The following is a 16,302-nucleotide window of genomic DNA, read 5'->3' as shown; positions in this document are numbered from 1 at the left end:
TGTCCTTTGAGGACTTCTTTGACTGAGCTGATTATTTGAGAGGATGGTCCGGTTAGTAATATGTCATCTATATATACCAAAAATGCTACAAAATCATGTCCATGTCCTCGGGTAAAAAGAGAATAATCAGACTTGGATTGATGAAAGCCATGTGAAGATAGAGCAGCTGTAAACTTGAGAAACCATTGTCTCGAGGCTTGTTTCAGCCCATATATAGATTTGTTAAGTTTGCAGGCTAGTTTCTCACCTTTCCGTGGTACTTGTGAGGTTTGATAACCCAATGGCAAAGACATATGCACTTCTTCAAACAAATCACCATTTAAGAAGGCATTATTGATGTCCATTTGAGTGAGCGACCAATTGTAGGATGCAGCAAGGGCGAAGAAGACTTTAACAGTGACAATTTTGACGACAGGTGAGAAGGTGTCTGAGAAATCTATTCCTTTTTGTTGATTGTAGCCTTTTGCTACAAGTCTCGCCTTATATCTGTCAACTGTTCCATCTTGTTTGTACTTGACTTTGTAAACCCATTTACTGCCTACGGTATGATGATTCTTTGGAAGAGAGACAATAGTCCATGTATTAATTCGTTCCATGGCTTTTATTTCCTTTGCCATAGCCTTCTTCCAAATCTGGTGGTTCACGGCTTGGTGGTAATAGGTGGGTTCATAGATGGAAGTGACATTTAGGATGTATGTCTTATGGTTTTGGTTGTAAGTATTATATGAGAGGTATTTGTGAAGAGGAAAGGGTGATTTTTTGTGGGATGTGAGGTTACAGTGAAAGTCTTTTAGGTAGAAGGGTGGGTAATGTGCTCTCGATGACCTTCTTGGGGCTGTGGGAATGGTTGTTTGGGTGGTATGATTGGTTTCTTCTGAGGTTTCAATATGAGGTTGTGAATCATCAATACCGTGGTTATCCTCACATAAGCGTTATAAGGTATTAACAACAAGATTTTTAGTAATACCTTTGTTTTCAAAGTGTTCAAATAGTGGGCTTGGTATGACGAACTGATCAATAAAATCATGTGAAATGGGCTTATTGTCTTCTTTGACAGACTGGAATGGGAACCTTTCTTCAAAGAATAAGACATCCCTGGAGATAAAAAATGTCATTTTAGTCATATCATATAGCTTATAGCCCTTTATACCTGATGGATATCCCATGAAGACACATGGTCTTGCTCTTGGATTGAATTTATACCTGTTGACTATTGGTGTAGAAGCATAGCAAGGCATCCGAATGTCTTTATGAAGCCATAGTCAATAGTTTTGTTAAACAGAACAACATAGGGAGTGCTGTTGGATAGTAAAACCATAGGTGTTCTGTTGATTAAGTATGCTGCAGTGAGGACGCATTCTCCCCAAAAAGTGAGAGGAACATTGGACTGAAACATTAGGGATCTTGCAATGTTGAGGAGGTGTTGATGTTTCCTTTCAACCATTAAATTTTGTTGAGGAGTATATGCACAGGAGAACTGATGAGTAGTTCCTGTTTTGGAAAAAAATTCTCTGAAATTTAATTCAGAAGCATTATCAGAACGAAAACTTTTGATTTTCTTTGAGAATTGAGTCTCAACAAGTTTGAAGAAACTGAGAATGACTTGTAGAATGTCACTTTTATTTTTCAAGATATGTATCCATGTGTACCTTGATTTATCATCAACAATGGTGGCAAAGTAAATGTAACCTGCATGTGTTCGGATTTTAAAGGGACCCCATATATCACAGTGCACAAGGTCAAAAATATTCTCAGCAACATTATTTAAGGCAGGAAATGAAAGACGCTTCTGTTTAGCTAAAGGACAAATGTGACAGAATTGTTTACAATTTGAGAAATCAGAAATCTCTATAATCTTTGACAATTCTTTTATTCTACTAATAGAGGGGTGTCCCATACGATTATGCCAAGTAGTTGCAGAAGCTTTACACAAAAACACAGTAGATTCAATAGGCCAGTCAGCAGATTTAATAAACAAGTCTTTATTCTTTTCATCATTTACTTTGAGTAAGTATAGGTCACTAATTAGTTCAGCCCTCCCAATCATTCTCGAAACTGACTTGTCCTGAATGATACAATTGGTATTAGTAAAGGATATAGAATATCTTCCATCCTTAAGTAAAGCACTCATTGATAGCAAGTTGTATTTGAAATCAGGAATGTATAGAACATCCTTCAATATCAACTGTTTTGCTATTAGAATGTCCCCTACATACTCAACCTTCAAACGAGCTTTAGTTGGTAGTATAACTGACATATTTTGAGTGCTGTGTAGTTCTTTAAACACAGATTTCTCATGGCATATATGAGAAGAGGCTCCAGAATCAATGATCCAACAAGAATCGATGAGTGAAGTAGAAAGACATGTACCTGCTATATGGGTAGTATCTGTCTTAGGGATCTCATCAATTTATTGAGTCAAGTAGGGATCTGCAGCATGAGTATTCAAGTGTGTTTGCAGCATGTTCAAGAGCTGTGAGTATTGGTCATTATTCAGGCTGGCAAAGAAGGCAGATTGATTGCTCTTAGGAGCTTCTAATGGCTTTTCATTACTAGTTTGCATATAGTTCTGCGGCCTTTGTTGATGAACTGAATTGTTATTTGGTAGTCTATGCCTTGGTGGATAACCATGTAGTCTATAACATTTGTCAGAAATATGACCTCTATATCCACAGTTAGTGCATACTGGCCAAGTATCTTTCTTCTTAGATTTCTCAGATGTAAACCTTTTCTCAGCATTAGCCATTAGAGTTATACTTTCAATTGTAGGTGTGGATCCAATGGATCTTTGCCTTTCTTCTTGGATGATAAGAGAGAATACCTTGTTTATTGTTGGCAGAGGGTCGATCAATAGAATTTGTGCTCTGATTTGTGCATATGACTCGTTTAGGAATGTCATTACAAATTCTGCATTCAAGAATTCTATCATCTTCTTTAACCCTTGACAAGTACATTCATCCGTTGGTCTGTATTCAACAAGTTCTTGCCATATCGTAGTGATTTTTGCGTAATATATTTCCACTGAAAGGTTTCCTTGAGTAGTAGTTACAAGATCCTTTCTCAACTGGTATATATGTGGCCCATTGGACTGACGGTACCTTTCTTTTAATTCATCCCATATCTCTTTGACGCTTCCCCTGTAAACTAAGCTGGCAGCAGTTTCTTTTGAGACTGAGTTGATAATCCTGATGTTATCACATCATTATTACATCTCCATGCTGATTGTAAGCTTCCTTCTGATGGTTTTTCAATCGTTCCAGTAATAAAACCAATCTTGTTCTTCCCTGATAATGCAAGTTTCATTGCTCTGTTCCATGAAGAGTAGTTGCTTGATCCTGCAAGTGGTGTAGATACCAGATTGTTGGTTGGGATGATTGAATGATGAAGGATGAAGGGATTCATTTGGGCGTCGAGTTCCGAAGAGTTGCCGGATGTTGAACTCTCTGATGTTGTCATGATAGGACTGCACGAGGGTAATGGTGTTCGGGTGGGTTTTTAATTTTCTCTCTTGCGGAAATGCTTTGATACCATAACAAATGGAGAGAAAAGGTATGTGGAAATATTTTCTTATTACTTTCACTTATTGTATTTACATACTTCAAGTTCCTTTTATAGAATAACTTGTTAGTTTGCTTGACTAACTAACAGCTGGAAAATACAAACAAACTCAAACAAAATCTTAACTGTTGTAACAAATAAATTGTTATAACAGAACGTAACAAATAAATTGTTGTAACTAATAAACAGAATGTAATTATTTTACTGTTGATATTTATCCATATCAAATTTCTTCAAAAACTTTATTAATATATGTTTTCTGAGACAACCCTAATATTCATGTGCTCAATCATGAAATATTTCAATTTCAATCACATAGGATGCCTCTCCCATATATTTCATTTCAAAGTTTTTTAGAGAGAAATTTTTTGTTTGACATAATAAGCCAAAGTTATTAGTAGCCAGCAAGATGTCATCAATATACAAAACAAGAATTATAAACTTACTTTCACTAATCTTTGGATATATACCTCGATCAACAATGTTTTCTTTAAATTCAAAAGATGTGATGGTATCATTAAATTTAAGATATCATTGTCAGGAAGCTTGTTTTAAATTCATATGTTGATCTTTTTACCTTAAACACATATGTTCCTTTCTTTCAACCACAAAACCTTCTGATTGATCCAAGAATACTTCATCTAAATTTTCTTTGAAAAAATAGCTATCATATTTATTTGATGAAGTTCTAATTCATAATGAGCAACCAAAGCCATAATAATTCTTAATTAATCTTTATTAGAAACATAAGAAAATGTCTTTTTATAATTGTTGAAAACATGAACAAAAAACTCCAACTCCTTCTTCAGCTCTCCATCTCTCTTTAGCCCCTATCTAAACAAATAGAAAGTAGTTTATAACTTGTTACAAATTTTTTCTTGTTCTCTCAACTATATGTATAAAATATGTTGAAAAAACAATTGACCTATGAAGCATACAAGCGGAACAAAGCAGAAACATGAATTCCAGTCAAGCTAAAAATAAAAAACGAAAGTGAGAAGAAGAAGGTAATGAAGATAGGGAATTATAGTGGTTCGACTATATCAGTCTACATCCATTTGAATCAGAGAGCAGTAGCTTCATATTCAAATATTTAGAAGAGAGAGCACGATTACAGAAAGCAAGCTTTAAATCTAAATTACAAAGAAGAAGTAATCAACCTCTCCACTTTTCCCCCTTTTTAACAAAACAACACTTGACCCCCTTTATTCCTTCCAAGGACAAATTGGTAAATCATTTCACCAATAACATAAAAAATTGCTAACTATAGTTAGTTGACTAACAAATTTTTAACCATGGTAACATGGAAAGAAACTGAGCTGTGAAGGGGAAAAACAAACTTGAGGTAGATCTGGGAGAGAGAAAGAGAGAGAGTCACAAAACTTTTACAAATTCACCCTCTTGACAATCTCTAACAAACAAACTTCTGAAGAGAAGACTGCTTGAACTCTGAAACATTCAATGTAGCTTTCACTGTTAGCCAACACTAAGTTTCAACAGGTCACATAAGTAAGTGAACCTGTCTCAACTAAGGACTTTAATCAACAGGTTTGCTGGATTGCTTGAGGTATGAATTTTATCAACTATAGTCTTACCTTCATTGATGTCATCTCTCACAAAGTGGAACCTCACATTTATGTGTTTGGTTCTATCATGGAAGGTAGGATTCTTTGATAATGAGATAACACTTTGACTATCACAATTTATGGTAACATCACATGTGGAGTTAAGCATTTCAGAGATAAGGCCCTTGAGCTACAAGCCTTCCTTGACAGAGTCTAACAGAGCAATGTCTGCTTCTATTAGAGGATAAGGCTTCTACAGATTAAAAAACTGATTTCCAACTAACAACATTCCCAAAAAGATTAAAGACATACCTGGTTAAAAATCTTCTTCTATCCGAATCAGCAGCATAATCAGATTCTACAAAACAAACTAGGGAGATTAGAGTTTCATGAGCAGAATTGTAAATCAAACCAAGATCAACAATGCCTTTCAAGTATCTAAGAACCCACTTTGAGGCTTCCCAATGAGCTTTTCCAGGATTACTCATAAAACGACTTATAACACTTATACTATATGCTACGTCAGGCCTGCAACAAATCATACTATACATTAAACACCCAACAAGATTTTCATAGGGAACTGACCTCATAGCTTCAATGTCTTCAGGTGTTTTAGGACACTGTGATGAAGATAATTTGAAATGTTGTGCAAGAGGGGTCTTTACTGGTTTGGAGGATTCCATATGAAACTTGGATAGAATTTTATTGAAGTATTCTGGTTGTGAAATGATCAAACTACTTCTTTGTCTATCTCTTGACAACTCGATACCAAGAATTCTCTTTGCATTTCCAAGATCCTTCATTTCAAATTCACTTTCCAGAAGATCTTTAAGCTTTCGAATTTCCTGTAAACTTTGAGAAGCAATCAAAATATCATCAACGTACAAAAGTAGAAGAACAAACATCCTTTCACAAATTGATTTTCTATAGACACAATTATCAAATTTATTTCTCATGAAAGCATTAGAGGTAATGAAAGTATCAAAGCATTTGTTCCACTATCTTGGGGACTGTTTTAGTCCATAGATGGACCTTGTTAGATGAAAAACTTGATCTTCTTTCCCTGCTTCTTCAAAACCAGGTGGTTGATGTTGGGGTTCATGTCCTAAATCTTGTAGGGTCTTGTAGTTTGTAAACACGTGTATGAACAGATATTTGTGATGTAATAATTGTTGGGATTGGTGTCCTATTTCTCCCGGAGTCTTGTTATTTTGTAAAGATACACATTATTCAATGAATAAAATAAGTGTTATTTAATTATGGCATTTACTCATATCCAATAAACAAAGCTCTTTGGTTATCTTATGTGAACTTAAGCATGTATATGTGATATACAAGTGGATCATGCCTTAAATGATAACATAAATCGGTATGTAGTATAAAGATTAAGGTGGGATACCTGATCCTGGAGATCATTGAGGACGAGCGTGAATGGTACTGTGGAGGCCGTTCATGGGAGCTGAGAATTAAGGTGGTTTTCTGGAGGCCGTTCATGGTGCTGTAGAGGCCGTTCGTGTTGCGGAGTTGTTCGTGAACGAGGAGATCGTTGAGGATGAGCGCGAAGTGTTCATGCGGTGTTGTGGTCGTGTAGATCGAGCGTTCGCGGTTGCAATTGTTCGATCAGAGTCGCGCATCGGAGCGTGGAGACGTTTTTGCATATGTGCATAGAGTTCTGTTTATGCATTTGTTGTTCATGCTATAATTTCTGGAATTATTTGTATAACCGTTTGTTTGAAGTCGACTGTAAATTATTTATTGATTTATGATTGTAATTTAGAATTGTCTTGTTCTGCTGCTCATGGAAATCTCGAGTTCGATTTCCTTCAATTGGTATCAGAGAAAACTTCTCTGATATTCCAAAGTATAGATCTAAATCAAATGCTTTTTACAGTCGCGGTGGGTTTTTGCATTTGTAGTTAACCATTTTCTGCATTTGTGGATGAATTTGATGAACATTTCAGGTTTAATCTGTCTTTTTGTTAAAGCTTTCAGTGTTACAAAGTGTTAATTGTAAGGCCCCTGTGTTTTTAGGCAAAATTAACTTTGCAATCGAGTCTGTAATTCGAAAAGTTCGAGTTCGTCGAGTCGTTTGTGATGAAGCTTCAGCGCATGGCGATGCAGTCCTTAATGAAGAAGAAGATCAAGCATTGATCGGATCGTGTAGCCTCAGGTAAACGATCGTAGGGATTTTACTAAGCGATCGTTTAGATTTTCATTCTAGACGATCGTGTAGTATTTTCTAATCGATCATTTAGCTAATGCTAAGCGATGAGGTAAATCGTTTGCCATATCACATGGTGTTGGTTGCGCGATCGTGTAAGTGCTGGAGGTAGACGATCGTAGTGGGAGCATGATGCTCCTCGTTTAGTAGAAGGCGCGTGCTAGACGATCGTGTAGTTAGCAAGCTTCATCGCTTAGTTACTACCTATGCGATTGCATGTATATGATACGGAGACGCTAGCTAAGCGATCGCTTAGGCGATGGTGCTTTACGACATCGTAGTTGCTTGGACGATCACGGAAGGTGGGCGTCGTGCAGAGCGCGCTAAGTGATCGTGTACTTCAGGCTTCATCGCTTAGTAAAGGTACACAATCGTACACTAATAACTAAACGATCATTTGGATTTTTCTAGATGATCGTATATTAAAGCTAAATGATCGTTTAACACTAGGAGCGCTGGTAAGTGATAAAGCAAAGAGTTTGTTTTTATCATGTAGACTATCGCGGGGTGCTTTGTACACGATGGTTGGAGAAGCAATGTTTTGCCGAGCAGTTCAAGACCCGGTTCGCTTGTTTGAACCGGAGACTCCTTGTCTTTGTAATAGTTAGCTTTTCTTTTGTGTTTTAAGGCAATTTTACCCGATTCATCAACTTTTATTGCTTATACATGTGATGTATGGTACGTATATGTCATAGTGTTTGTCATATTAAAAACTCACCTTAGGTTGTGCAATTATTCATGCATAATGTATTATAAATGTTATAATCTAGCATGAAGAAATTACTTGAAAGCATGTGCATGCCTCATGAAATATAAGAGTTATATTTTGCATGCAATGAGCATTATCATGCATCATCCTTTTATTATAATTGTTATAGTCTAAGGGAGAATGGAAGCATGTTTTTGCTTGTTTCATTGCTGTTTTATATAAGTGTTATATAAAAGAAGTAGCAATGAATGGACAATGCATTGAGCATGACACTTAGGCTGTTTATAAGCGTTATGAATGCCTTGCATGTCATTGTGGAGGTTGTTTCCGTTTATAAGTGTTATAAAGAAAATTAGACCTAAAATCAATAATTCACAGTTGCATGCATACTTAGGGTGAACTCAAGTTTTTAAAAGGGTTTTAAAATTGGATTGAGATAGACCTAAGTTCAAGTGGTTCTAAAGAGTTTAGTAACCTAGATTAATCTTTTAAAATCGATTTAATAGGATTAAATTGGTTGGAATAAAAGATGAAATTTGTTGTAAGTCTATAAGGGACCTTTTGTCTAAGGTGGGTTCTGGACAGGCTGGGTTTCTTAAGTTGACGGAAACATAACACTCCTACCTGGGAATCTACCTGGAAAGGTAAATTGGATAGATTTTCAACAAGCATGTGGCGTTTTGGTGAAAGACTCCGTTAAAGAGTTTAATGGATGATGATCAAAATTTGTTCAACTATCCAAGGTAAAAGTTACTCTTGGAAAAACCTAAAAGTCAGTTAAAATCCTTAGCCATATTTTTTTCTAAGTAAACTAAACCTTAGGTTATAAAATACTCAGTGGGAGGAGGAGGCGTATCAGATATGTCTATGATTCCACTCACGTTACTCCCAGTATGTTCACACCGTGAGATTCATGCTTGGCCTCGAGATGCCCCAGGATGCATCCCCCTTAGGTTGGTTTTTGCATGAGTCAATATCAAGGTGGACGGAGAGAGTTTTATAGTAAATGGGTGAAGGGTGTGTGTCAAGACGTCCTATGGTCTTTGTCATTGGTTCACACCGTGAGATCATTCTGTATGCCCTCGAGTCACCCTGGTAGCGGCCCCCTTAGAAAGGGTTTTGTGAAGTTGGTCAATATCAAGGTGAACTCTAGAAATGGATAGGTTCGCTTTAGGTTTTGCCTCAATCGGATTTTTTCCCTTAGGATTGGCCTTTTGGGACGGACCTCTAGGGCTTAAAATGGCGGGTCACAATTAGGGAGATTGCTAAGTAAGTTAATGATCTCTTGGCCAAATCAATGATGGCTAGTCGTTATAGGAGCAAGAGTTGTTATGGTATTAATGACTAGTTGAGAACTTTTCAATTCAGAGGAGGAGTAACTGACCTCCCTTAGCGGCTTTTGTCCTAAACCTTTGAAGCGTCATTGCGAAACTCGATGTCACACGGGATTCATGTTAGTTTTGCTAAAACCTTATTGGATGTTGTTTTGTTTTGCAACGGGTAATTTCTTAAAACCTAACGTAGGTCAATGTGTTTTTCTTTTCAGCAATTTGTTAGTATTTTCGTTTAAAGCTTTTAAAAATGACCGATTTTTTACAGTGGAAAGAATCGTGTGAAACGAATTTCATTACAAACGACCTCCATCCCACTACTCTCCAAAAGAGAAGACAAGATAGTAAATGCGATTTATTGGTCTTGAAGACATGTTTGGTAGAGAATGATGATTCTGCCTGGATCCTTGATTCAGGTGCTACCAATCATGTCAGTTCCTCTTACCAAGGATTTAGTTCCTAGCAAACGTTGCCACAGGGAGAGATGACTCTTCGAGTCGGTAATGGTGAGGTTGTTTCAGCTGTTGCTGTATAGTTATTTGTGGACAAGAAACGTAGTCTGTTACTGGATAATGTTTTTGTAGTTTCTCATATTAAGAGGAACTTAATCTCGGTTTCTTGTCTCATTGAACAAGGCTATACTATCTTCTTTTCTGAGAATAAAGTGTTTATTTTTGGAATGGAATGGAGATTGGTTATGGTTCAATGGAAAATAACTTATATGTACTAAGGCCATTAGTCATAAAAGCCTTGTTTAACACTGAAATGTTTAGTACGACAACAATAGCTAAAAGACCAAAGGTTTCTCCAAAGGAAATCACCCATCTTTGGCATCTAAGGTTAGGTCACATCAACCTGAAATTGAAAACTTGTTAGGTAAGAAGATTAAAACACTACGATCTGATCGTGGTGGAGAGTAAATGGACCTCAAATTCCAAAACTATATGATAGAACATGGGATTGCATCCCAACTCTTGGCCCTAGGTACACCTCAGCAAAATGGTGTATCTGAAAGGAGAAACAGGACCTTGTTAGACATGGTTCGATCTATGATGAATTATGCTTATCTTTCAGACTCATTTTGGGGTTATGCAGTGCAGACTGCATGTTATATCCTGAACAACGTTCCCTCGAAAAGTGTTTCTGAAACACCTTTTGAGTTATGAAGAGGCCGTAAAGGTAGTTTACGCCATTTCAGGATTTGGGGCTGTTCGGTATATGTGCTAGCGTCTAACCCAAAGAAGTTGGAACCGTGTTCGAAGGTTTGCCTCTTTGTGGACTATCCTAAGGAAACGAGAGGAGGATACTTCTATGATCCAAGTGAGAACAAAGTGTTTGTTTCCACTAATACTATCTTCTTGGAAGAAGATCACATGAGGGATCATAAGCCACGAAGTAAGTTCGTTTTACGTGAGATCTCTAGTGAGACTGAGACTGTTGAGGGTTCAACAAGAGTTGTTCAACAGGCCGACAGATCAACAAGAGTTGTTGAGGTCGAGACGTCTAGTCAACCAGCTCAAGAGTTGAGACTGCCTCGATATAGTGGGAGGGTTATGAACCCACCGAATCGCTAAGCCCAAAACGTCATTACGAATGATGGGGTTGAGGATCCATTATTTTTTAAGAAAGCAATGGAGGATGTTGACAAAGATGAATGGGTTAAGGCCATGAACCAGGAAATGGAGTCTATGTACTTCAATAACGTCTGGGAGCTTGTTGATCCACCTGATGGGTTCAAACCTATTAGGTGTAAGTGGATCTATAAGCGAAAGAGAGGTGTAGATGGAAAGGTGCAAACTTTTAAGGCTAGACTCGTAGCAAAGGGGTATACCCAGGTTGAGGGAGTTGACTATGAGGAAACTTTCTCACCTGTTGTCATACTGAAATATGGCAAATGGACGTCAAGACTGCCTTTCTTAATGGTAATCTTCAGAAGACCATCTATATGATTCAACCAGAGGGGTTCGTAGTTTTAGATCAAGAGCAACGAGTTTGCAAGCTTAATAGGTCCATTTATGGGCTGAAACAAGCATCTCGATCTTGGAACATCAGATTTGACACTGCTGTTAAGTCGTTTGGCTTTGACTATAATGTTGATGAGCTTTGTGTTTACAAGAAGATCATTAACAGCTCAGTAGCTTTTCTGGTACTGTATGTGGATGATATTCTACTCATTGGGAATGATGTAGGATATCTGACTGACATTAAGAGTTAGCTAGCTGCCCAGTTCCAAATGAAAGATTTAGGTGCGACACAGTATGTTCTCGGGATCCAGATCATTCGGAATCGCAAGAACAAACGGTTAGCCTTGTTTCAAGTATCATACATTGATCAAATGTTGATCAAGTACAGGATGCAGGATTCCAAGAGGGGTTTGTTACCTTTCAGGCATGGAATCGTTCTGTCTAGGAATCAATGTCCTAAGATACCTCAAGAGGTTGAGAAGATGAGACAGATTCCTTATGCTTCTGCTATAGGAAGCTTGATGTATGCAATGTTGTGTACCAGACCCGACATTTGCTATGCAGTAGAAATTGTCAGTCACTATCAGTCTAATCTAGGATTTGATCACTGGACGACGGTCAAGATGATCCTCAAGTATCTTTGGAGAACGAGGGACTATATGCTTGTGTATGGAGATAAGGATCTAATCCTTACAGGATACACGACTCTGACTTTCAAACCGATCGAGATTCTCGCAAATAGACGTCGGGGTCAGTGTTTACTCTGAATGGAGGGGTTATAGTTTGGCGAAGCATCAAGCAAGGATACATCGTGGACTCCACTATGGAAGCTGAATACGTAGTGGCTTGTGAAGTAGCTAAAGAAGCTGTTTGGCTGAGGAAGTTCCTTACAGATTTGAAAGTTGTTCCAAATATGGATTTACCTATCACTCTTTATTGTGATAACAACGGGGTTGTGGTAAATTCGAAGGAGCCTCGGAGTCATCCTCAAGGCAAGCACATAGAATGAAAATATCACCTGATCAGGGGGATTGTGCGTCGCAGAAATATCATCGGAGCACAACGTTGCTGATCCCTTTACAAAGACCTCACGACTAAAGTGTTCGAGGGTCACCTGGAGAGTCTGGGTCTGCGGGACATACGACATCTTGTCTAGGGCAAGTGGGAGATGATACTGGGGTATGCCCTAGTTTATTATATATTGTACATTTTTATATTGTATTGTACATTAGTCTCTTGAGTCATTAGGACAAGTGGGAGATTGTTGGGATTGGTGTCCTAATTCTCCTGGAGTCTTGTTGTTTTGTAAAGATACACATTGTTTAATGAATAAAATAAGTGTTATTTAATTCTGGCATTTACTCATATCCAATAAACAAAGCTCCTTAGTAATCTTATGTGAACTTATGCATGTATATGTGATATACAAGTGGATCATGCGTTAAGTGATAATCTAAATCGGTCTATAGTATAAGGATTAAGGTGGGATACCTGATCCTTGTGACACTACGATACGACCCGCTTTGTAGAGGTTTGCAAGTGTTGTAAACTACTACAGATGGTAGATCCTGACCATTCGTGTAGAGACTTGGAGCAGGGGTGTTCTATACAAAGAGTTTGTATAAGACCTGGACCACGAAATGACTAGACTTTGTATTTAATGCTGTTGATACTGGAGACTTGCATCTCACCTAAACGACCATAGGTGACACGACCTCAATCTTGAGTGTTTTATGAACTTTTGTCTTTGAGGGCAGTCCTTTGATTAATATGGGTGAGAGTGGCCAGATTGCCAACTCAACACGTCTACCTTTTTGGGGACTTGTCTGATCTGGGAGCTGGGAACTCAATCCACAATATAGAATTCACTCCTTTCCCGAAGCAGGGATAAGTAGGGAGATTGCTCCTTTAAGGGCTAATTCTGGGGCTTGAACATAGTGGCCACGACTTCTCTTTGGAAGAGAAGACTCAGTCATAGTAGGACTATGATTTATGTTCATTAGAGGGATTAGTGGTACTTAAGAAGATAAATATAACTACAAGGGCATAACGGTTATTGGCCCAGCTGTAGTTACGAGCGATCTGTGAAGGGTTGTCGCACTGCTGATTGGTTAAGATGGACACATAATATATCTGTAGTGAGAAGAGTTCAGCTGTCGGTCTTTAGTGGAGTATCTGGCAGTTAATGGATGGTGGATCTCGTGACTAAAGAGTTTAGTCAGTTATTCACGTACCGTTGAAGCTTTGGATTTACAGGTCCATGAGGTCCCCTTGGTAGTTTGGATTCTGTTGAGGATCAGTTCTTGGTGTTGATTTGAAATGTTCAAATTGACAATAGGTATTTTGATTATATATGATATAATCAGTATGATGTATAAGATACATCTAATGAAGGATTGATGTAAATGAGATTTACATTAAGTACCATGGAATAGAAGAAGAACTATGGTTTATATGTTTCATGAGATGAAATATTAAAACTATAGGTTATAAATATAGTATGATAAGTTGGTTATCATTTATATTTATAATAATATTAATTATTGGATAATTAATACTTTTTCTTTTAAATAACCAAAGTAGTGGGTGGTTATTGGATCATGGTAACCGTGAGTTTAAAAGGAAGTGGTTTCTTATTTTGAAAAAGAAGTTTTTTTACAAAAGTTTGAAAATGAATTTGAGTTTTCTCTCCGGCGAAAAGAAATTCATGGAAGTAGTCAAGTAGATACAGAAACGACGGCTGGACGATCTAAACGATCGTGCAGGTGCGAGCTAAATGATCATGCAGTGTTTACTAAACGATCGTTGGCTTAAGGTAAATGATCGTGTAGAGTCTGTACACGACAGACCGAGCTAAACGAATGCATGGCTTTTGCTAGACGATCGTATAATTTTATCTAAACGATTGGGCATCGACCTATACGATAGGTCTCCGACTTCTCCCACTTGCCCAGTCGTGTATGCGATCGTTGTTTCCTCCGTTCGTCTGCCTCACACCAAGTTCGAATATAGCCCACCCTCTGGATTCTCACACCAAGAATACCAAGGTCGCCTTGTTGGTGGTGTCAGACTCAACTCGACACCGTCGAGGTTTTCTGGAAGCCGTTCGTGGTGCTGTAGAGGTCGTTCGTGTTGCGGAGTTGTTCGTGATCGAGGAGATCGTTGAGGATGAGCGCAAAGTGTTTGTGCTATATTCGTGCGGTGTTGCAGTCGTGTAGATCGAGCGCTTGTGGTTGTGGTTGTTCGATCAGAGTCGTGCATCAGAGTGTGGAGACGTTTCTACATATGTGCGTAGAGTTCTCTTTATGCATTTGTTGTTCATGCTGTAATTTCTGGAACTACTTGTATAACCGTTTGTTTGAAGTCGATTGTAAATGATTTGTTGATTCATGATTATAATTTGGAATTGTCTTGTTCCGCTACTCATGGAAATCTCGAGTTTGATTTCCTTCAATAATATGAGATATTTTCTTCACTTTTGTCTCTGAAATATGAGATATTTTAGTTTCATTAACCATAAACCAATAAACTAAGATCCCTAGTCATCGTTGTAACTTAAGCATGTATGTGAAGATATACAAGTGAATCATGCCTTAAGTGATAACCTAAATGGTCTATAGTATATGGATGTAGGAGGGAAACCTTATCCTGGTGACACTACGGATATGACCCGCTTTGTAGATGTTACAAGTATTGTAAAGTTCTATAGATGATCTGATCCTGATCATCCATGTGGAGACATGCGAGTGAGGGTATCCTATACAAAGGAGTTTGTATAAGACTAGACCACAAAATATTTAGTCTCGTTATATAACGCTGTTCATGATAGAGACATTCATTTCACTAGGATGACCATAGGTAACATGACCTTAATCCTGAGTGAGTTGGGAACTCCTGCCTATGAGGGAAGTCCTTTGATTTGCATGGGTGTGAGTGACCAGATTGTCGACTCAAACCTACCATTTTGGGGATTTGTCTGACTGGGGAGCTGAGAACTCAGCTACACAAGATGGAATTTACTCCTTCCCCAAAGTAGGGGTAAGTAGATAGATTGCTCCCTTAAGGGCATATTTCGAGGCTTGAACAATGTGGCACCACACCTTCTCATGGCCTGAGAAGTGTTCATTCATAGTAGGACTATGATGTATTGTTCATTAGAGGAATCAGTGGTACTTAAGAAGTTAGATGTAACTACATGGGCAAAATGGTAAATTAGCTTAGCTGTACTTACGAGCGATTTGTGAAAGGTCATCGTACTGTTGATTGGTTATATCCAATGGACACAAAAAATATATCTATAGTGTGAAGAATGAAGTTGTCGGTCTTTAGTAGAGTGCCTGAAAATTAACGGATGGTGGATATTGTGATTAAAGAGTTTAATCAGTTATTCACGTACCGCTGAAGCTTCAAACTACAGGTCCATAAGGTCCCATTGGTAGCTCAATGGATTCAAGTTGAGAATCAGTTTGAAATGTTCAAATTAACAAGAGGGAATTTGATTATATATGATATAATTAAATTGGTTCAATTATATGTGATATAATTGATTTGATGTATTGGATACATTAATTGGAGGAATTAATATAAATATGATTCATATTAAATAAAGGAGAAAAGAACTATGGTTTAAATATTACATATGATTTGATATTAAAACTATAGGTTATAAATATAATATGATAAATTAGTTATTATATTTATTTATAATAAAAACAATAATAAGATAATTGTTTGGTTGGTTTTTTATTCTCCTTTAACCGTATTTAAGTGGGAAGTTTCTTTCAGTTTTAATAACTGAAGAATAAAAGTGAAAATTGTTTTCATTTTTTTATAATCACATTACATTGATTGAGTGAAAGAAGAGCTATATGATAGCTTTTGAGAGAGTGAACAACGAGCAAGTTTACTAGGCGACGATTGCTCCTCGTTACTAAACGATTGAGTATCCAACTCT

The sequence above is a fragment of the Benincasa hispida genome, chromosome 7 (genome assembly GCF_027475165.1).
Source record: "Benincasa hispida cultivar pf3 chromosome 7, pf3_genome.v1.1, whole genome shotgun sequence".
Lineage (NCBI taxonomy): Eukaryota > Viridiplantae > Streptophyta > Magnoliopsida > Cucurbitales > Cucurbitaceae > Benincasa > Benincasa hispida.
Note: the sequence above shows the minus strand (reverse complement) of the source record.